At 37.0% G+C, this 24,567-nt stretch overlaps 1 protein-coding gene across 3 annotated transcripts in view; it reads left to right on the plus strand.

Moving 5' to 3' along the window:
• The window catches only part of KCNIP4 (potassium voltage-gated channel interacting protein 4), a 467,467-nt gene that overhangs the window by 214,977 nt on the left and 227,923 nt on the right, over positions 1-24,567 (plus strand). The window lies entirely within an intron of this gene.

A 24,567-nucleotide genomic window follows, 5' to 3' on the forward strand; every position in this document is an offset into this window, starting at 1 on the left:
AAAAAAAAAAAAAAAAAAAAAAGGCGTAGATATGCAAAGCTGAAATGTAAATCAATGCTAATTTGTGTAAATTTAAATATATTTACATAGTTTTGATGAGAACTTAAGGAAAAGATCCACAGCAAGTAAAGAAAAAGGAGGGAAAAAGTAAAGACAGAGTAAATAAGGAATAGCGAAATCTCTCATTCAAATCTCTTCACCCTCTGTGGACCCAAACATTCCCTTTCTCACCCACATTTCCGTTTAACCAGTCCCCATAGTATCTTTTTCTCTCTGTACTTGTTTCTTTTTCTGTCATTTCGGTATAATTTTCACCCTTAGCTAAACACAATATTTAATTTAAATACCTCCTTGTTTAATTCAACTATGCCACAAGTCCTCCCACAGGCTGCTCTTCACGTTCCTCTGCACATGAACATTGTGTTCTATCATTTTATTGCAATTTCTCTTCACAGAGAATGGGGCGGTGGGAGAAGAGTGGCTTTTAAGACTCCCTTAAAGTACTGCATTTGAATATTCTTTCCTACCTGTTGATACCCAAAAAAGAAGGTAGTGATAAGAACCTTTTTCCGTCCTACTTTCTTAACCAAGTAACAGAGAAGTCTGAAAAGAGCTACAGTGTAAAGCTCATCAGCTGTTTGCAAGCATGTCTTCTTTCCAGTTCTTTTGCTCCTTCAGCCTCAGGTTAAAGACAGAAACAATTTTATATACTAGCAAGTAGCTAAATGACAGTATTCTAAGGGTTTAATTTCTGGTTTTTCCTTCTTTTCTTAATACCTAAGCCCCATATGAATATTCCTTTTCCCTTTTCTTCTGCTGACCACAACCCAAATAACAGGGGTGAAACTTCCAGTCAGATTCCCTTAGTCCTCTCTGACAGCACAATGAGAAATCCATCACAGTCTGCCTCTGAGGCTTGTAATTTTTTTCTGCCATATTTCAGGCTCTTGTCTAGCATGCAATCTCTAGGGGTTTTCAAATAATTCAATAGGGGGAAAAATACAATTTACTTAATTTTTCACAATCTTCAGTCTCAGAAATGTCTGCTCCACTTTTATTTGGACTTAAGAAAGCATATGTTTTCTTCGTGAAGCAGAAAGCATGCATAGAAAATCTAAATGTTTTATATTTGGAGTGATTATAACTGCACATCATGGAAAGTGGTGTCATAATTTTAACCAAAGTGTGACTACCACATCCAGCTAGAATGGTCTTGTCTTTCTCTGAGTTATATGCATTGTTGCAAGGTCTATTTCTTCCATGACTTAAGGGGTTTGTCTCTGCCTGAATATAATTTTACAAACCTCAGACTACCTTGAGATGAAAGCATAATTTGTTTGGAGCCCCCAGACTTCCAGAGTACTATGGATAATCTGGAAGTTTAGTGAGAATGGAAAAAGAGGAATTTAGCAATTTGTTGGAACAGTCTAAACATCTGGCAGCCCACTTAAAGAAGTAGCTGCAGTCAAGCTGACATCTGGATAAATKGCCACCAAACACGCGCAGCTCAGTTTTTAGGCAGTGAGTCCTCACTAGGCCCCAAGTGATTGGGCTGTGAGCTGTTCTGTAAAAAAATCCAAAGTCATCTCTTCACTGTGGAAATTACTGCACCTGTGCAGATCAACAGAGCAGCTCATGCACAGCTGGTATGGCATGTCCCAACTCATTAATCTCACTGTATATGTGGTCATGGGTCAGTCTGAGGAGTGGCAAAATCCAGGTTTTTTATTGGTTGTAGGTACTGTCTTGGTCTATATTACGTGTCTGCCAGAAGGTGTTTCAATAGCATGTGCAATTCAAAATAAAGCTCATTATAGCCATGTATTGTGTACTGTGTCATAACATGAATTGAAAAGCTTTCCTTTCCCCTTTTATTCTTCTTTATCCTTTTCATTTGGCATGTAAGGGTTCAAGTGAGGGTGAAGAGCTCATACTCAGAATGAGAASCACTCAGGGAAAAATTGTGTTAAGCAAGTAAAATATTAGACTGTTTGCATAGTTAATGCTATGCTAGAGAACACAGCAGGTAGAAATAAATGGACAGTCATCAATCTGTATAGACAATTTATTGACACATTTGATTTTAAGGAGTTTGTGAACTTCAGTAGCTGATAAGCCATTATGATTCAGACTCTACCTTCAAGATGAAAAATTTTGAACAGTCTTGGAGACTCTTAAGCTTAATCCCTTAGTCATCTGTTATTTTATAAAATAGGGTCAGCTTCTGCCTTTTCCAAATTACAATTTTTTTCCCAGCAAGGCTGTACTCTACCTTCTCTTTTCTAATCTTTCATAGTAGACTAAGAACACTCTGAAAGCAATTATAGGAACTGCAGTAACACAATTAGAGTGTTGTCTTAGATATCTTTAAGCTTTAATATAGTAGACTGAATACCAGGATGGACAACAGGATATACAGGTTGTATTCTTGGCTCCGTAACTGTTACAAAAGGCAGCTCATTACATGTTAGTGTTATTTCCCTTTCTAAAGGTGAGAAACAAATACTCCTGCAAAATATTTTTGAGAAATACTTAGGGATTTTGGGGTAGGTGTCAAGTGCTATGCATATAGAAATGAAGCAATTTCCAAAATACATTAAGAATGTGAAGTTGAATATTAAAATTGAAATTTTCCTTGAATACTATCCAAGTCATAGACAAGAATATTTATCCAGAAAAGTTTTATTTGTCCATTTTTCTCTCAAGGTAAGATACCAGATCTCATTATCTCTTTCAATAAACCACATTAACAATGTGGTCTATTGCTTTTCACAGTGTTATTATTGCTGTTATCCTGATCAGATAAAGTGAGATTAACTACACTCACAGGACTTTGATAAGGATGTAGTAAGATGCACAAATTAGGTCTTTTCTCAAATTTAAAATAAGGGAGCAATGAAAAGAAATAAAATTGGAGAGCCCTGACTCATTTCTCTTAAAATCTGATGTGCGTGTCTGTTCATGTACCTTCTATTTTTGAAAATGTAAAGGCAATCTAAGGTACTCCATTAGCTTGTGTTAAAGCAAGCCGAAATGTAAAGCTGAATTCTCTTTGTGAATGTCCTTTATTTGGTATTATCTGTCCCATTAAAATAGCCTGGTCTAAACAGGGTGCTAGCTTTCAATTAAAGTTTGGAGTTTTTTAAATATTTGAATTAAACTTTAATAAGCTGGAGTTTTTATTTGTTTACAGTTATTTAAAACACGAGGTGCATATTTTCAGTGTGAATAAATTACAAAGGCCTAAATCTGTGTTAATTGCTTATGTGTTCCTGCAAAAAAAGGAATCATGGCAAGCAGGCTTTCCAGGCTAGCAGCTGGGAATGGTACTCTTCCTCCCCTCGATGACCAGTTTGGGCCCAGGTCACCATCCAAGGATGGCAGTATCTGCCCGTATGGGCAGAGAGCTCTGACAGGCAGCATTTTACTTGTGAATGATTGCACTGGCTGCAAGGCAATGGAGAATTATGTAGAAGGGACTTTGCTGTAGATGCATGAGCCGCAGCTGTGGTAGCCAGCGGTACTCCCCACGGTGGGAGAGGAATCCCATCCCCAGAGCACCGCGCTGAAGTCGTCCTGCAGATTTCCCCGTGCTGCAACAGGTCAGGCTTGTGGTGCCTGCTTGCGTATAGCTGTGCTCTCTTTGGTGCATGCTGCGTTAGCCGTGACACGGTAACTCCTTCTCTTCATGGCTGGGAGACAAGGGTTAAAGTCATAGTCATCCCCTGCATAAGTGAGGAATGCACGCTGAGACTTATGTGGCAGCTGTAACAAGACTAATCTGTCCCGCACCCTCAAATTCCAGCAATACAAGCGTGCTCCTCAGGGAGAAGTTCCTTATGACCATGTGCTTCCTAAAATCAGAGCCAGCAAGCTGCAAAGCCAGAACATGCCTGGGAAGAAAAAGGACAGAATATCTCATGCTGTCTTTTCACTCTCATTTGCGGTTCATAAAGTATAACATATATCATGAGGTTAAAACTGTAAGTTACTATCAACTTCAAAGACAGAGATGTCTTGTTCTGCAGTCTTCTGCTGGCCCCAATCATCTTCTTTCTCATGCTCATATACTAGCATTTACTCCACTACTAAATAATATATGTGAGCCATTCTGAACTGGTAGGATTTTACACTCATTTCTTACTTCTGTAAATTACCATATATTACAGAGCAATGGTGAACCAACTCCAGTGCCTTTGGGACCGCATGTTTATACAGCTCTTGTTGCTTAGTGTTTTACAGATTGAAGGGAGTGGGGGGGAGGTTCTTTTTTTTTTGCTTGTTTTGGGCTGAACTCTTTCAACTGTGAGAAGAAAGACATTATCTTATACATACTGTTCCCCTGAGCTCTATGAAATCTCCTGCAGTGCTTTCTCAGCACTCAAAATGGGATTGGGTCTACCCTAAAGCAAAGCCAAAAGTGTGTCCAGATGATTCTCAGCCCGCTTTCTTTGGGTATCTTCTTGTCTAACAGGACACAGCCCAACCTCAGCCAAACTGTTCTGTTGGGTTTTTTTKTTGTTGTTGTTGTTGTTTTTTCCTGATAACAGATGCTCTGGAAATCCATCTGTCTTTATGGATGCTGCAACAGATGCTATTCAGCTTTCTTGCATCTCTTTGAATTCTGCTCATGGATGACCCATACTTCATCTATACTTGATTTTCATTTAGTTTATCCTGAACACTGTAATAAAGCTCTCTAGTGTCCAGTAAAGTACATGGAGTTGAAATCCAGCCACATAAACTGTTAATGTGCAATGATACAGTAATTTAGGGCTCATCTTTGCCCAGAGACCAACACATTCAAGAGCAGAATAATTTGTATGTTGAAAATTTGGCAGCAGCTGCCTTGGCACAAAGCAGGTTCTCTACTGGGACACTGAATTGCTCCAGAAGAGTTCATGAGGTCAGAAACATGTAGTGATCAAATTTTTTAAAATGGGTCCTGACTTAAATACTTGTTACAGCTTGAGTAGTAAACCACCCCAAAGCTTTCCACACCAAACTACTATATCAAAGCCAGATTTATTTCATACAAGATATGAAATCATTCCAACTACATAAAATATTTGCTTGAATAAATAATGTATACAAGATATGTAATTTTTTTAGCAAGTCAGGAATGCTATGACTACACCTAAGTTCATTTATCTTTCAACTAACGTAGAGCTCGAAATGCAAAATCAATGTGCCCAGCCATTCTCTGTATTTGTGGAACTTCTAAGTAGGACTTTCCTTTCCAATGCAATGGGCAAACATATTGTGAGGCTTCATGTGCTGTTTTTTTCAGTGGACATGATCACAGTATACATTTATATGAGCCAGGGACACACGCTGACCTTAGTTAAACGGTGTAAAACTAGAATTATTTTGCTGGCTTCAGCTGTTCTGAATCTGAGAGGCAAAATGAATTATAAATAGTGGCTTCCAAATGGAATAAAAAGCATGTCACCATCAGACTTTTCAGTTCAGCCATGTTCCACTTGAAAAGAAAGCTTGGTTGCCTTCCTTCATTTTATTGACATGTACAATTTAGATTATGATATACCTGATACGATTTTCTGAATGTGTACAACAATACAGTCAATGTCTAGGGAAACTTATAACCTAAATGAGAAGCAATAGAGGAAGGAGTATAATGAAAAACAAAGTAGTCGGTAGTCAGTTTTAGTAAGAGTTATGTTTTCCACAGACAGCAGAATATTTTAGAACTTATTCTGGATGATCCTGAAATTTCTAGACTTATTTGTGAGGAAAAATGTGTTTCCCAATGACTTTCTTTTTCCTTTTTTACAAAACTGTTTTTAAAAGTAGCTCGAACATTTTAGATATTCTTTTTTTGGATAAAAAAACATAATGCAGYAGAGGTTCATAAGCAAGATACATATGAAAGTACATATGAAAATTAAGTTACTTCTTCAAAGATTCAGACCTGACTATTATGAGGGACAGATTTACAGAGATGTGTGGATAAGACAATAAATGGACTCAAATAACAGCAAAAAATATTGGGGGATTTGGGGAAAATATTGGGCTGGGGTGGAGGTCAACTCTTCTGTGGAATTACAAAGTGCTGGAGTACTCAGGGCAGGATTAGGCTTTAATTTCTTAATGTTTTTAAAATGTCTGTCAGGAGTGATATCAGTATAATACAAGAGAAAGGACTAGTTGGATTCTTGAGATCCCTTAAATTCTACAATTTATAATTTTGAGTCTGCAGAATTCTTTGAAAAGTATTTTTATTAAGTGTTTCTCTCATATCTTTTTTTTCCCAAGGTATATTTTAAGTCTTCTTTCCAATAAGAACATCTTTTGTTTTGTTATTTTTGTCTTCCATAAGTCATGATTTCCAAGAGTTCACTCAACTTCAGTGATCCCATTTTTTATACTTGAAGTGTAAGTTCTATATGTATTTAGCTTTCAGCAGACCCAGGTGTATCTCTGAACATCTTCCTCTGGTTTCAGATAATTATTATATTAAATTTTTACCTTGACATTTTTAGTACTTTTGCATCAATATAAAGTAGTGAGTTGGCAATAGGACAGACTAGGACAGACTTCAGAGTTTCATGCACAGAACAAGTTTCACTGATGTAAGTCATCAGGATGAGGAATGATTCCCTGTAAATTGTGCAGTTTTTCAAAATGTCTTCTGAATTTATTCTGGATCATGGAAAATGGTTCCCACATGAAAGGAAAAATACCAGATAGTCTACTAACCTTCCCTGGGCATAGCACTTTTTTGATTATAGGAATATCTCTCAAAAGCTCTCATACCTAGTATCGGGTAGTAATAAGTATCAGGTTGTGATATGCCACATGTTAGTTTTTTACAGTCCACCTGCTTTTTTTAATATGGAGGTGTGAAATGCCTAATATTGATGACTTTTCAACACCACTATTACTAAGCAATTACTAAACACATTAATTAACATCTGATTGAGAAAAAGAATCAGCTTTATTCTGACCTCACGAACTTAAATAATGGTTAGAGCTGGCACATGTATATTTAGATTAGGAGTGTATCATTGTACTCCTGAACTCCATAGACTTTGGATTCATGGATTATCAGTTATATGGACTAAAGATATTTTTAAAAGGCATTCTGGAGACTCCCTGAATATTTAATCAAATAGTTCCTCAGAATTTTCTCTGTACTTATGAGAGCAAGGCACTTTGGTATTGTCACAAAAGTTAGCAGTTTGTTTAAAGCTTTTAATAATCATATAAGCTACATCTTGGGCTTTCTTTTGTAGCATTTTATCCTGTATTTGTTCATGTCTTAGTTAACTAAAGTGTAAGACCACCTAGCAAGGATATACAGTGTGAATGGATCTGTGAAGAAGGCACATGGAAGTTCAGTTCTCAGTGTAGTCAAAATGAGCATATTATGTATGTATGTATGTTTTTTGGAAATAGGAAAAAACTCCTTGTAGAAATGACTAATCTATCAAAAAGATCATGTTGGAAAACCACAGCAAAGAATATGTGTTTAATAGTTTGTTTTAACGATTCTTGTGGCTAGATTTTGCCTTTTTCCATCAGAGCTATTTCAACAAAACTTTTTACGGGCAAAATAAAAAATAAATTGTATGCTGGACTAACTCCAGACTGCAATTATTGACTGTTGTTAAAGATGGAAGCTAGATGAAGGGACTGAAAACCTCTATCGCAATTCATCTGAAAATTGCTATGGTTAGTTATGCAAACAGACTAGGATTACTGTTCAAACCACTCACTTAACTATAGTCCTAACTGTGACTGAAGGTTTTAAAAAATATATTTAATCCAAAAAAAAAAAAGATGTTTATTGATAGAAGCATGTCATACCTCTTTTTGGTGATGAACTAATAAAAATTAATACTTTCGAGGACAGATCCATTTCCTAACAAAGAGTGATTTGCCAGAAAGATTTTGCATGCAGGTAGAGGATGAAATAAGATATTAGAAATTTTAGAGCATACAGCAGAGCTTCCAATCRTCTGGTGATTCTTTCTCCATTTTTTAAGCTCAAAAGGTGTTTTAAGATATTAGCTATTAGACAAGACAGTGAGAAATAAAGTGAAAAAAAAAAACAGATAAAACTATATACCCACTAAACTCTCAGAAACTTTAAGAAGTCATTTGAGGGAAGAAGAATCAGAGGCAATCCTTTCTGTTGACCCAGAAAAATAATCCTTGTCCACCAGCAGGAGTATGAAAGAACCTATGATTTATGTCTGCACAGTGGTTTAGTGGAAATATTGCTCCTGAGATACCTAAAGAAGCAGCTTAGGATGTTTACTGTGATCGTTTGAGTCCCAAAAGAAAGCTAATTTTGCCTGTGTCTGCAGAGCCATCGCAGGAGGATCCAGTTTACTTTTCATCAGCAGCACTAAGAATGGGAACAGGAATTCCTGATAAGATGATTAGAATAAAGGGAGTGAAAACCTAAAAATCTGTGAAAAGGTTAGCTTTTAGATCCCATATAGCTCTCCTATACAAGAAAAAGATTATATGAAACTCTGTGAGGAATACCCTGAGGGTTTTTTTTGTTTTTGTTTTCGTTTGGGGTTTTTTTTTTGCATACCGAGGTTTTTCCCCTGAAAGGAATCCTTGTCCTTATAAGTGTATTAGGTTATGATTGCTAATGCATGAAGATAGTATATGCATCCATAATTGAATGTAAATAGTAGAATTGAACCCTGATATTGAATGGCTAGAACATTACATGCAGTTTCATACACATATGTTATTTACTGAGGAGTGAATGTATGTTTCTGTATTTTGATGAATTCAAACAGGATTCCTTGTATTATATACCAGTATGCCTGATCCATCCATTGCTTGGCAGTGTAGAAAAAGTTACACTGGTATTTCATTTAAACTTTTCTCTTTTTTTTGCTGATCTGTGTTCAAGGTTGCTTATGACTGCTCTCCCAATGATCATCTTCATACTGTATGTATGGTTTCTAATTCTGACTGGATTTTTTAACAATTTTATAAATAAAAAGGGAAGGAATAATTGCAGATCTAATTTAGTTACATTATTTCATCATTATTAGTCTAATTACTGTGTTTAATTATGACTGTAAGTAATCTAGCATTCATATTGAGGTGCTGTAACAGCAGCACTAATAGGACCAATTCTAGCCTCAAAGCAAGTTTCATACGGGCAGCAGATGTGCTTGATTTGTCCTGAAGGTGTTTCAGTCCTGTGGTTCCGTGTCAGTCGTGTGGCATTGGTGAGGACAAAAGGTTCACACACTTCCCACCCCAGCTTGGAAATCCAACAGTGAGGGATAGGAATAGGTGGTTAATGTGTCAGGTGGATAAAGAATTTATCTCAGATCACTGTCATTTGGCACGCAACTAAATTGTCAAAAGATAGTACTCTGTGGCTCAGCTGCAACCATGAGCAGTATCATCTGGTTGAATCTGCCATCTGGAAAATTCCTAATCAGCTTAGAGGTCTCTCTGGGTTGCCCTAGAGAGATATGAAGCTTCAGGAATTTGGCCAATGATGTTTTAAGTGGTCTGTTCTAATCAGGAGATTTAAATAATCCAGAACAAATATTTTTGACTGTAGCCCTGAACTTAGGAAAGTCTAAGACAGTGTCTTCCAGAAAGAGTTAAGACTATCACCATTAACTAAGTTGCTCCACAAGTTGAATTCTTAAGCTGCTGAAAGCATTTGCCTCATTTTTTTGTGTGAAGTGGGCCAGCTTTAATTTCTAGCTGTAAAATTTAGACAGATATTTAAGTGTATGAAACAGAAAAGCAAAAAAAAAAAAAAAAAGTCCTAAGTATGCAAAGCATTATCAAAGATGCAAAGAGGAGAGTCTAGTTACAGAATGATTCATAGCAAATCTGAATAATTTAACAGAAAGAATGATGATTCTGAATTATGTAATGAACTCGAAGCAGCCTTTAGCATGCAGTAACAGTTTGGAAAAGAACCTGGAAAAAGCAGGGACAAACTTTCTCCTTGGAATTTCACGTTCATATTTCAAGTGATTAGCACTCATGACAAAGGAGACCAATGAGAACTCATCCAAAAGTGGAAGCTGCAGAGTGATTCATGCTATTAGTGATTGGCAATGTGAGCAAGAAATAGTTCAAAGACACAAAATAGCCAGAGAAGATGAAGAAAAATTATACTGAAAACTGCTGCAAGCAATGAAATGAAAACATTGCTTCAAAATAAGGTCACAGAAAGCTCAGGAAATAGTCAAACTCACAGGCCATGACAAGCAAACTGCAGAACCACAGGCATCAAAAAATCACTGCACTATGGTTTGTAGGGTTTCTAGAAGTAGGATCATGGGAAAAATCCTGCTTGTGTTGCTGGGAGATGGAAGATAAGCAAAAGGATTCTGTAGAAGTTGGGTTGCAATGGATGTGCGCTCCAGAGCTCAGCTCTGCAAGAACCCTTCACTGATGAAGTACTGAAACCCACACTGCGGAGCAGATGCATATTGGGAAACAAGTTACTGGCAAACTCGTTTTGCCATCGTCCTGTGGGTTGTCTTCCTCATATGAAGCAAGAGGTTGTGGAATCTGCTCCAGCCATCAGTATCACCGTAGAAAATTTCTGTGGAGAAGTTCTCTACTCATGACGATCTCTGCTCCTGTGGTTTCCCTCTGCCTGAGCTTGCTGTTTGCGTTAAATATGGAGCTCAGGATTCCTCATATGATGCAAAATCCTTGTATTACTTAAGAGGAATATTCCTCAGATGGAAAAAAATATGGAATGGCTGAAGTTATGAAGGAGGACTTTTATATTTGAAACACATTTATAAGRCTAAAGAAGAATGTACAATGTTAATGACTGTTACCACTGCCCACTCCCATATGGTGTGTATAGGTATGTATACATTTAACTGCATAGCACTCCTGTACAATGATAAGGCTATATTCATACCTGAGTCTAAATTAAATCCTAAAATTTATTTATAGAATAGCAGTCTCAGGATACCATTTAAACCCTCCAGTTCCCAATTTGGGGAAAAGAAAGTGCTTTAGAACCTTTTTTCCTTCTTCCATACTGCTCTTTCTTTAGCTCTGTTCAGTTTTAGACCTTTTTGTTTTCATATCAGATATCAAAATACTGTTCTGAAGGACTTTCAAGGACCTTCTTGTTAACCAACTCATCTTGTTTCCAACTCATCTTCAGTGTTAGCACTTTTCCAGACAGAAAGTGCAGACACAATCTACTTTCTTCAAATTTTTAAGTCCTCCTGTGTGACAGGAAGCATTCAAAAAAATTTTTTTTGTTTTACTCTGCAGAATATTTTATCACCTGGTAGTATGTGGAAATTAACCTTTTCTCTGCCTCTCTGCCTCTGTCATGTAAACTGACAGGGAGGAGGCTGGTGAGAGGGTTTTACRGGGACATCATACACAACATAGAGCTTCTGATGCCTATCTTTACAGTGCTTGACCTTGCTATTTGGGTAGTCCTTTTATATGTTTTCAAAGGAATGCAAGAAAATAATATGGGCTCTGGTACTCACTGTTATCTGTAATTCGGGCTCTGGTACTCACTGTTATCTGTAATTCTGAGAATAATGGTAGCAAAATATCTCATGGGAAAAAGGTTGATGTTTCGTTTCATGACAGTGTATCCTTTAAATGTGGCAGACCTGGGCAATTGGAGCCCTGAACCGTACCATATCTGTCCGTAGCTGCTCTCTTCCTTTATCTCTGTGTGCTTTTTAATTACTCATAACTTTTAATTCTTTGTTCTTTTTTATTTCTGGGGAACAGACAACTTCTCACAGTCATCTTYGCCTTATCTTTACTTTCTCATAAATAGTGCAAAATAGAGTTATGGTTGTTTATGGATCTAGTTTATCCACACACGCACACACATACACATACACACACACACACGCACACAAATTTGCACAGATCCTAGTGTCATTTCATGGCAGAAGAGAGCACAGGGCTTGAATATCACTGTTGCATCAATCAAAAAACTGATGAGGCATTCAGATAGGGCAATAGGAGATACAAAATAAGGAAATACCTAACAGTAGTAAGGCTTTTCAGTGGTCACGCTTGGTTTTGTTGTGTGTTTTGCCAACTGAGGTGCCTTAAATGTAGTATTTCATATTGTTATACATTTCCAAACTCCCTGGAACATTCTGAACTCTCTTTGTCATATATTTCCGGTGAAGATAAAAGCAAAGCAAATATTATCTGGCTTCTCTTGGAACTTTTATGAGATACTAAAATTAAAGAGCAACGTGGATTTTTCACAGGGATGTTGTAACTACATTTCTTCTTTGTGAATTAGTAGGAAGGTCATGATATATGCAGAACATTAATAGCTTAAAATACAAGACGCGTGATGAAGCATATTCATTACCTAGAAGTAAAAACCATATGTTGTAAAATCTTACACTTATCTTTGCTGTGGTTGTTTCTTCAGTACAAATGTGATACTTGCTAGCAGTGTACTCGGCTCCAAGTTACTAAAGATCAGATAACATATACTACAGTATGATAGCAATTTAATAAAGGTATACTGTAAGACAATTACAGTATCAGTTTCTGTAATTAGATGTACAGAATTAAATGCACCAAAAAAGAGGTTCTAATACAACTAGATTCTATTCACATTCCTTCAATGACTTTCCATGAGGAACACTATTTCAGAACACAGGGCAGTCTGATCTTAGTAGAGCATTTACTTTCGAATACAGAAAAATAACTACCTTGAATTTGCAGATAGAATCATTTATCAAACAATGCAAATATAAATGGAGGAATGCAAAAATCAAGGTCATGCTAAAGTTCAAGCTTGAAAAAATATGGACTTTAAGAAAGGAATGAAAGGCTCATTCTTAACCTCAGATATGTTGAGATGCACAATGGCAATAGTGATGGTGTCAGGTCTAGAGGAGTGCGGAACTGGCTGCTGCAACATAATATATCTGAGAAAGACGTCCAGTGTGAACTGGAAAATGATCAAATCTGATAAAGAGGCCAAAATTAATATGACAGTTGATGAAAGCATCAAACTTACCATGGTAAAGTCGATAGTGCAATGGATAAATAAATAGTAAATGAAACTATTATTTCTAAATGTAAAAGGCTCATTGAATTCAGGGTTAGTTTTATCAGTCACATTACAGATTATTGCTTTAGAGATCATCCCTAAAGCTGACATACTTACCTATCAGATTTGTGTCTTGAAATAGTAAACTCACATTTTGAATCTGTGAGCAAACATCTTAGTGTGTTATATTAGAATGACGTTGAACTTATTTGATCTCTTAGATCCACTTCACTGACTATTCTAGGCATTTTCATTTGTAATAACATTGATTTTTCTTTTACAAGATAGGGAGCTCACTACTTCATAGAGTTAGAGAAAATCTAAGATGGACAAATGTGGGAACATTTATATCAGGCTTAGAGCAAAAGGAAATAAGAGTTAGTTTTCAATACTAGTTTCAATACAATCAAATTGTATTTGTTCTTAATTTATATATATCTAAAACATGAAGACTACATATGGTGTTCCATAAGATATTGAATTTACAACAAAATTAATCTTTCATGTCCCTTTCAGACACATGTAATGTTGCATTGCCATAACGGAAAATGATGCATCCGTGATACCCAGAGAATCGTTTTTATATATCTCTGCAAGAGTTACATAAAATTACAGTCTCTGTCATCTGACAAGAACTCACAGACAAGTCATAACAATTTCTGATACATAAGCCACTCTTGACACATTTTAAAGACTAACTTTTGTCACTTTTTAAAGATCAGTGTGTAAACAAATCTTGATGTCTTGTGTGTGCTTTACATCTCTGATGGGTCTCTCTTTGCTCCAAAAATGTACAAGCCAACTGGGAGGTTACCATCTCACACTGAAACGCGTGTCCACCTTGCAGAAAGTCATGGAAAAGGTATACATCAAGACCTAATCTTTCCAGTGCAACAAATCTAAATTTATATAAAAGCAGCTTTCAAAAGGCATAGCGTGATGAGCTCTAAAGAACCAATTAAAAATAATAATCTGATTRAAAATGGTAATTTGGGGGGCATGTAAATGACCATTTTATAAAGAAAATTATTCACCTGATACCAAAGAGTGTAATAATAGAGAAAGTAAACAATAATAGGGGCATGTATATTGCATAAGACAGGAGAGGGAGACAGAGTTTAGATAACAAGAAGTATTTTCTCCCTATTAATTTAAGATTAGCTTTACTGAATTTAGTGCTGTGGAAAGTCTCCAAGTTTTAGTGCTTTATGCGCTGAAATCTTCCACTCATTTAAATAGTAAATGTCAGTACTTTATGTCTCTCTGGACTGTTGCACTAAGGCACTTCAAACCTATTCTGTAAAGAAATGCAACTGAACTAGATTAGGTTCCCAGCCTAATGCAGACGGTCTGCTGAGACTGCTAACATACATGGTCATTCATGTAAAGTTGTGCCTGTAAAATGGCCATCAATCCTTATCAGTCAGTTTAAAATAACCCTCATTTCTTAGAGTTCATTGGGCATCAATGGGGCCAACATTACTATTGGATATATGGTTGATGTAAGTTATTTGTAATATGGTTTTTCACCATGTGAAAAATAGCCCAGTATCCTTTGGTTCTTCAGACACCCTACTGCACCCTTGAGTGAATTTCTGTAATAGCATCACGCTGGTATCCAAACAAAGCTCCTAGCACAACTAAGACTTTGACTTTTGTAACCTGCAGTGAGCTTGGCTCAGGAACATGGACTCGTATGCATTGGGCTCTTACGAGGTGCAGGGCTGCAGGAAAGGATTTAGAGAGGGATTGTCAAGATGTTAAAAACAAACTTGTTGGGCTCCTTCATAGTCCTCTGGGTAGCTTACAGTAAACAGACTTGGAAACTGGGTATACCTGTCAGTTTGCTTCATTTGCTTCATAGACATTGGTTAGTTCTGTGTAACCTGCCTGAAAATGACACTTGAGCTTGTCACTCGTGTTGTGTTGTTTGTCCTGCTAACCACTTCTGGGAAAACTCTGGTTTCCTGAAAGTAGAAGCTCCCTGTTCAGATTAGAAACATGCTCAAACAGCCCGCTGTGATCCAAGTCAGACTGTAAGGTTCAGTAGGCAGTGGCTTCACATTTCCCTGGCTCTTTGCTTCTGTTTTGTTTTGGGTGGCAGTGTTTTTTTAAGCAGAACTTTAAAATATGCTGTCTTGTTCCAATTTCTCAAGCTGTTTTCCACAGATGTATGAGCTAGGCTTCCTTGTGACTTTTTACTGTTGATTGGCATAAAAGTCACTTGTTGTCTGCAGTGAGTTACTAATGAACCAACGAGGGATTAACAGGAAAAGTCTGGCTAACATCCACATGCTGCATCAGATGAACTGGAGGAACTCTTCTGTCAGTCCTTAATTTTGAGGTGATAGATATGTTTGCTAAACATATTTATGATAAAGCATATTTATCACAATGTTCATGGCTAAAGCCCCCAGGAAGCTTGACAGCTTTCCAAATAATACGCAGCAAAAAATGCAGCAAAGAGCAGAGTGTATTTCTAATGATTAACAGTGTGTCTTCCCCCTTTGCTGTCTGGACAAAAATGTTTACCTCACTCAAATGCTGACATTGTGTGATAAAATTCTTACCCTCTGTCCAGAGCTCTGGGTTCAAAAGTATAAGCACCCATATGCTTCGTATTACAGTAACTGCACATCTGCCTGTTTTGGCATGAAGGAAAAAAAGGAAGTGATGGAGACAAGCTTACATAATGTTTGTTTTTTATGGTAATCCCTCATTATAGTTTCTTGATGAGATTATAATCTTGGACAAGGGTTTGAAAAGCTGTGTTTGACATAACTGTGTTTTTAGAAAGCCCTAACGTAGTTTTAATAAATTTTACTAGCAAAACTGTCCTTTTGCTGAGATATCTATATAGTTTGTTATATGTGGTTTTACAAATGCAATAACTGCACATACTGTATGAATGCTTTATCAGTACATAGTGATACTTGTAATCATGCAGTGCTAAGTGCTTCTAGAGAAAATAAGGGTTGGCAGTAGTTGCTAAGTTTCTGCGATCTGGCTGTTGATGGTTGTGAAGGGTCTTTCCAGGCTAACGGCACCTCTCAGAGGAGCCGATGAACTCCGAATCCCACAGTGTATGTGCAGACCACTGCTCTTYATGTTGAGGAAACTCTTTTTGTTCATTATCTCTGTTTTTGCTTAAAGCTGTTACTGCTGAGTTGTCTTCATCCCATGACTGATGTCATGTAAACAATCTTAAGGCAATAATCATGGAGAAAAAAGATAACTTTTAGGGTAAAGAGACGGTACTGAGTAGAAACAGAGATGAATGTTAAAGTTTTATTAAGCACATTTGGAAGACAATTCTAAAATGTTCCACCTCACATACTTCCTATATTCAACAATTAAATGTATAGTATTCCTTTCTCTATTTATTAGAAAAAAAATTGCAGTTGTTATATCTTAAAAAGCGGTCCATGGGAGAAGACAATTTCCCACAGCTTTGAAAAGAAAATTACAAGTCATTTATTTTTTCATGATTTTTGGAAACTACTTTTAGTTTACTAAAGCTTTACTTAACATTTACAGCTGCAGAAAGCTGTAATAGAAAGTTTTTAGAAATTCTCCTTGTTCTGTAAAAGAAGGTTCCTTCTATTAGTTTTATCATCATCAGGCTCTCATGATCACATAAAAAGAGCAAAAGCTAAGAGTGCGGAAGTAATTGAATTATTAACAGTGTTGTGACAATCATGAAGGCTGCTTTCCAGCTTTTTGTACTTCTGTGAGGTTACTCATGCTCACAGAGATCTCTTTATAAATGTTTTCAAAACTAGCTCACTAACCTGCATTAAGGCCCTGTTCAAATTCTGTTTTTCTGTAATATTTACAAAACTTGCTGTTAAGCTGTTGAAGTAACCTTTTTAACATACTATTCATTTGTAAGAGCAATGAAGAATCTGAATGAGTCTGAATTGTTTTGCCTTAGACCCAGTACTGTCACAAATGCCCTGATAAAAGCAGCATGACAGGCTCAGTGAAGTTCAGATTGGGTAAATCTGGAGAATCACCCTAGCAAAATTTTGATAGAACTGTAGTCATTAAAATCATGATTAACTAGTAATTTTTTTTTACATGGTAAATTCATAGTGATTTCTCTTGGTTGCAAGACCTACAAGGTCTATGACTTTTAAAGCAGCCCTGGCTACCCTTTTGAATGCATGTGCTCAAAATTAGAGTAGCTCTTCTGGAAGTTTGAGATATTTTCCTTTTATGTCAGCTCACAAATTATTACACTGAATCACTTAAAATGCAGCTGATAAGCTTAGACTGTGTCTAGACTAGTAAATTAAACAGTGCCAGGAAACATTCTTGCACATTGAGACACTATCATCTACTCTCTTAAATTATTAGAAGAGTTCCTGGAATGCTTTTGGCCTGTGCTAGCTCTCCCAAATAATCTCTGGACAGGGTGCAGGAGTCGGCACAGGCCAGGTACTATTCCTTGCAGACTGTGCCTGTGGCTTTGCCCATGGCCATTCATTAGAGGATGAGAGGGATGTAAAGTGAGGATGCAGCCATTCTCTGCTAGTGGATCAAAATAACAGTTGCATTTAACATTTAATTTACTAATTCATATATAGCCTTATTTTCTGAGTAGGCATTTTCAAAAAGACCCTAAGAAGTTAGAAGCACAAATTGTGCTGAGTGCCTTGGCTGCTTTTAGAAATCTCTGCTTATGTTTATTTAGCCTTGTTCTACAAAAGCAAAGTCTTTCAGAGACGTGCATCACGAATCGTGAGTAGAACTATAGTTCCCATGCATACATATCCCTTAGATCTGAGTCTTGTAGAAAGTGACTAACTAATAATTCTCCTAATACTGGACAAAAAATTCGACTGTGATGACTGCCTTTGGAGGATGGTGAAGAATGAGATCAGTAGATCAGTTTTCATATCCCACTAGGCTAAATATCAGTTCTCTTACAAATCATTGCCTGTACTTCTTTTCCCTGTAGATGCTATCGATATGGTTTAGGACTTCAGTAAGCAAAGCTCTACATAGTTATATAAAGTCAACAGAAACACCTCCAAGTCACCTAACATCTAAGAATAAAATGAGTCCTCAGGTAGAAGTAACAGAGATGGGAGAGCAGACAAGCACTATTATGGGTAGAGTGTTTTTCAATGACCACAGCACTCTAAATTCTGAGGTTTTGGCAGGACATTATGGACTTCATATTAATTTATTTTAATGAGGAATTTAAAGGAGAACAGAAGTAGTGGTATTTCAGAATATTAAGGGAAGTCCTTCCATTCATAAGGGGCCATATTAGAGACAGCAACATTTCTTATGAATAAAATTTAATTTATGGATAAGTAAGGCTAGCATTAATGCTTGAAGTGTTCAGTATTGTCTAAATGTCAATAGTGTCCAAACATAGCAGGAATAAGTTACAACTGGCCTCGAAAGTGATGGCAAATGTTTCGTCTATGATGAAGTGGATCCATTAAAGAAATGTAAAGGGAGGGCTGAGACAGCTGGAGTGMCAAGCCAGAACAATGATCTTTGCAGCACTATTCTGAGTGTATAAGAAGAGGGGCAAGACAGCACTTGTCAAGGACAGAAAAGAGGAGGTCACAATAGTTGAGATGCAAAAACATGAAAGTCTAAATTAAGATTTCAGTTACGTGACAGGAAAAAACACTGAATCTTGGACCTGTTGTACTGGAAGAGTTAGGTATGGCATGGATTTGAGAGCACAGAAGGAGAAATAGATAAGAGATGATATCCCAGTTAAAAGGCTACGTGACTGATGCAGCTAGAGAAATTTCAGTGAAATTACTTATTTCAGGAGAGTTAACCTGCATGCATTTTGGCAGAATGATGCAGTCTCTTGAACAATTAAAGCATGCTGCATTTAATGGAAGGGTGGGTCGCATTATACTAAGCAGCCTGGTGAAGCCTAGTAATCTAACCTGCTGGGGTGGCTGGGGCCACCCGTGGCATTGCACAGCTGTGGCAGACGTTGAGCATGAACGTTTGAGGCCATGTATCATTTAGGTAGAATCAAAGCAAATGTTATAAAACACCATCCCTTGACACACACTGACTGTTTCAAAATTTGAAATAAAAGCTTGCTGCATTAGCTCTTTGTTGCTAAAGACACATAGGAGTTTTACAAATGATAGTTAATAACTCTCTTGAAACTCTATGTGACAGGATTTTCCCTGTAGTTTAGAAAATGATCAATCTGTTCCCTCAAGTGCAAACACTTGAAAAATCATTAGATTTCTTAGCAGAAAAAATCTTGCTAAGAAATAGATAGCATAAACAAATCATGAGAAAAGTTGAGCTTCAACAGTGGAATTACAACAGTGAAGCATTTTGCAGCTTCAGTTTCCACCAGGAGTTTTAAAATATTGTGGTTTGACATTTTTTATGACGTTGAACTTCTTTTTAATGATTTTTGCTTTTTAATGGGGTTTAAGGATTTCCAGTAAAGATGGAGTTATCTAGATGATTCTATTCCACATGATAAGAAAAGGCTAACTTCTGTCTTCTAATGAATCATATGGTCATGGTCACAGCTGGTATGATGTCTGCACCAACTTTTACAAATACACATTAATAGATTCAGGGAGTTACAATTTCACTGTGTAGAAAGGGACAGACCTGAAATATAATTCCATTTTCCAGAATATCTAAAGACTATTCAAAAGACTATTTAGAATRACTGGAATACTGACAGTTTTTATGCTACTTCTGACTTTTTATAACAAATGAAAACTTTTGAAAGTTGGTGTCATGATCTTATCCAGAGCTTCAGGTATAATTTTCCATTAGACTGCATCTTACTTGGATACCTGTGAAGATGTTTTATGTCACTGAGTCTCTGAAAAGCCTGCTTATGAATACTGTAGTACACATTTTTTTCATATTTTAGTCAGGTCTGTTAAAGATAGGGGATTCATGCATTACCATCTAAATATAATGCTAAGTGTGAAGAGCTAGAATTTCTGTTTCATGACTTCATCTTTGCCACCTTCCCAAGAATGGAGATTCTTTAAGTGAAATACATCCTCCATGGCAGCCTATAAAATTATCACTGCTTGTTGGGAATATATGGCTGAAATGCATGTTTAGGGAGTAATCATACTCTAGCTGTAAATATCAGTAGCATGGCTTTTCAGATGGGGCTTGGAAGCAGTCTTGTTTTGAGAGGACATAAGCATCAATGAAATGTGACAACTCCTCGAGTTGTGACAAGTGAAAAAAGTGGAACATGTGGTTCTGGACATAAATGCATACAAAATTTCTAAAAATGTGCAAAAAAGATATTATAATGGCAAATTGCTACAGTCTTTTTCTCCAGCTCTTAATCTGGGAAAGATCCTATGAAAGTCAAGGCAGTTTGGCTGACTGCCTAGAGGACAGTTGCAAGGTGTAGTCCATTATAAGATTTAAYGTTTATAATGACTGAATGCATCACAGTGGTTTATATCTATTCTTTGGATTTACTAAACTATTTACTGAAAGAGGATTAAATTCAAAGGATCAAAATTAAAAAGAAAAGGTTGTATCTTTGTGCTGCTTTTGCTTCACTGATTTTATGAGCTAGAAGATTTACTGGCTTTTATATTTAAAAAAAATCTTTACCTTTTAAGTTTTATTTTATTCTCCTCATTTCTTATGCTAGTAGCAAGCTTAAGTGATAGAAAACAGGAGATAAACAGGTGTCTAGTAAAGGTTAGCCACACAGATAAAGTATATACACTTTACTTGTGATATATCAAGATTTTCTGGTCCATTTTCTATTTTAGAAGGAAAAGAAGTTTTACCCCTTTTTAGGATTAAAAATATAAATTCCTTTCAAGTATCTACTCAGAGTAAATTTTTGAAGAATTTTATTGGATATTGAAATACTTTTTCAAAGTAGTTCTTATTGGAGAAAAATATTCGTGTTTGTAGTAAGTTGCAAAGACATCACTTTTAAAGCAATCTCATGGCTTTAGGTCACTTAACTTTTACCCTCATCAAATGTATGCTTAAAAATATTATTTAGGTTGTTCTCAGTCAAAATCAAGAAACTGTAGCTTCTATTAGAGGTGCTATTCTCAGGCTTTATGTATGATATGGGACTCCCACTACTGCTATTCATTTCAGCTTTCTCTTGCTGTGCCTAGACGTCCTCTTTTGCATCCAGAGGTTATTAAGCTCTACTGCTAACCACCCCCTGGCAATGATAGCCTCCCCCAGTCTGTAGCAGTTTTGGGGTGCGTCCCATCATTTGATTTATGCAAATTCATCAAGGTTAGCTCAGATTATTAATCTCAATTTTTTAACCAAATCCAACTGATTTTGACTTACACAAGTCAGGCTCTCATAAACTACTTCATCAGTAGAAAGGCGATAAGAAGATGAAACATGAAGTAGAAATTTAAGCATTGCCAGGACTCCATCTGTAAAACCAGCCATCACTTTTCAGGCCAAGTTGACTGGATCTTTTTCTAACTTTAGCATTTCATCATATACAACATTAATTAATAGCAGTGGGATTCATGGTGTTGGGGATGTTAGTCATAGTAGTGTAAATAGATTCACTGTATTGTGGTTTAGAGCTCCATCCGGAATGAGGCTAAGCGATCTTTCTGTAAGTGACCATTTAGATATGTCCCGATCTCCAAATAGGACTAGTGACTTCAAGTTAGTATCTTTACTCTTATGTTAAAAACTAACAGTTTGATAAATGCTTTGTTGAACACAAGGCAGCATATTTAACACTTTCTAGGCTGAAACCTTTTATCTGCAGTTACACATACAAAAAACCCAGCTACATGCATTTATGTATAAAACACCCATATAGCATGGTAATTTATGCAGTAGTATCTTTCCTTACATTCCTGTTTCCTTCATTCCTACTTCTCTTGTAGAGATTTTCCAAGTTCAATTCCACAAGGTTTAAGTTTGGGGTAGTTAGATGGGAGAGAAAACAAGGGTTCAATAAGTATGTTTGCTGCATTCTTCCCATTGTATTTTGGTAAAACTATGTGATAAAGATCCCTTTCTGTTTTCAGTGGAAGGAAAGGACAAAATAAGCAAACCTCTTCAATGGTTTCAGCAAGGTAGTTGGAGGGAGAAATAATTATGTCATGCAGTTTGTGACTCTAGCTGTCAATGGAGTCAACTCCATTTTTAAGCAGATATGGCTGGGAATAGACATAGCTTTCTAGTATTTTGCCTTCCTGCAGGAAAAATCTGTTTTGTAAAGTTTTATCAGATTTTGCTAAAGAACCTACTGACCTAATGACAGAAAGACTCTTTAACAGAATAGTATGTATATTAAAATGAGAGAAAAATAGAGAAGGAGACTCTCATGGTTGGTTCACAGTGCTTGAGAAACTTCAGGTTAGTCACAGTTTTCTAGCAAACTCCTGGCTTTTCCTGGAAATGATTATTTTTACCATGCTTTGGCAACCATCTGTAAAATTGGAATAATACTGCCTCCTTTCTTTCTTCCACATTCTCTCTGTTGTACCTGGGAAGAAGAGTCAGCATTAGATGTACATGAATTAGACCTATACCTCTGACAACAAACAGTCCACTTTGCCCGTGGTTGAGGAGGCCGATCCCAGACCACTGATCCCCGCATCCCCATCTGTCTAGTGACGGCTGCTGTGACCGCTGCCAGCAGCAACATCCGAGTTTGTGGGGCAGCTGCAGTTGCCTTTTCCACAGATGCCACCACCATCAGCTCCGCTTTCACTCTCCTCCTCTTGGCTCTTTGGTTGACCCTCCCTCTTACAGCATCGGGAGCAGTCCTAGACCTTCCTCTCCCCCACAGTCGTGGAGGTGAACGTGGCTGCTAGGAGAGAGGAAGAAGAGCTTCCTAATTCCTCTGTCTCCTAAAATTTTATGAAAACCTCCTGGCCTGTCTGCACCGCTGCTGTTTTGTCCTGGAAGCATCTGCTTGGGCCCCTCGGGAGGCCCCCACCACRTCCTTGCCTTCACGGGAGCCTCGCTGTCTCGTGCAGGACTCTACTGCGGGGACTGGCTCAGCTCACTCAAATTAATAGTGAGTGCTATTGTCGTGCAAGTAGTAAATATTGGGTGTTTTTTCAAGTGTTTACTCTTCAGTTCAGTGTGCTTTCAGTTCAGCTGACACATTTTAATGAAATCAATTAATGAAAGTGAATATGTCAGTTCAGGTGGCAATGCTATATGCACCCAGTTGCAATTTGTAACTATCATCCTGGTGAAAGGTGCAGAGATTGCAGATGTTACATTGCTTATAATGGTAAATAAGCCCATTTTAATCCCCCGTTCAGGAAGAGCTGGGTCTACTGTTCTTAAAGCCATTGATAAGATAGCTTAGAGGGGAAAGATGTTTAGCCTTGTTTGAAGTGAGGAAGAAATGAGAAAGAAGAAGAATGTAAGGAAAGAATTTGCAATGAATAAAGGCAACAAGAGCCAGGGAAAAGTAGCCTACAGAAATGAAACAAATACAAACTAAAGGATTTGCCTTGTGTCCTAAGCACAGCCAGTGAAATACGAAGTAAAAATCTTTAAGGTGGATTATCAAACCATAGGATTTTTGACAGAAAAGTCTAAGCAGCTTCAGGAAGTCAGATCCCCAGCAAAAGCACACAGAACAGTGACATGAACATTAAGCTGTATGGATTTACCTATCTACAGTAGGGGAAAAAAAAGTACCTATCAGTTAATCCTCCTTTCCCCATTTCTCTCCATTGATTTCAATAATGATAACACCCATCATAATTCTAGTGTAAGTGGGGACTTAAAAGTTGCTGCCAGCTCTTACATGACATAATGAATTTTTTTTTGATTTGTATCTAAGCAAAGAAAAAAAAAAGAGCCGTGGACAGTGGTTGGTGCCAGCTGGGGGCGGGGGGGACGACAGGATTCTGCCCCAGAGCATTAGATTTGTTGCAGTTGTATCGCTGCTCACTTCTGCTGTAACTGAGCCACTGTTTTGCTAATGTAAATTCCTTCTTCGATATTAAATTATTAAGGGATTTAAATAGTAATTCCTTGATCGTGAATAGCATTGTATGCTATGTGGGACAAAGCCAGCACTGCAACTTGTTGTACATGTATCAGTGGCCATTACTGGTAGAAGATACTAAAATTGTGTCCTGTGTTTTGTATATGTGTTATTAACACATATACATATACCTATAACTAACCACGTGGAAAACATTTTGTTTAGCAAAAGCTACTGAAGTGAGAGACCAGCACAAATAAGCAGCTTGCTTTTTCTTCTCTCTCCCTCTCAATCTGTCCTTTTTAGTTTTTGTTTCTCAGAAGAGCCTGAATACTTAATAAACCTTAAAGGAATATGCGATAGCAGAATTAAAGAGGTTCATRTTTGTTGGTTTTTTTTTTTTAATTACAAAGATGATTCTTAAAACACTGCAATGTATAAAATGCTACGTATTACCTGCAAGAGGGAACAGAATGTATCTTACAATATTCAGGCAGTTTTTTAATATGAGAAACTAATTGAAAAGTTGAAAAGTCATGCCCCATCAAACGCTCACCTACAGCACAATTCC

This window comes from Apteryx rowi, unplaced genomic scaffold (assembly GCF_003343035.1).
Source record: "Apteryx rowi isolate R43461 unplaced genomic scaffold, aptRow1 scaffold_355, whole genome shotgun sequence".
NCBI classification, from domain to species: domain Eukaryota; kingdom Metazoa; phylum Chordata; class Aves; order Apterygiformes; family Apterygidae; genus Apteryx; species Apteryx rowi.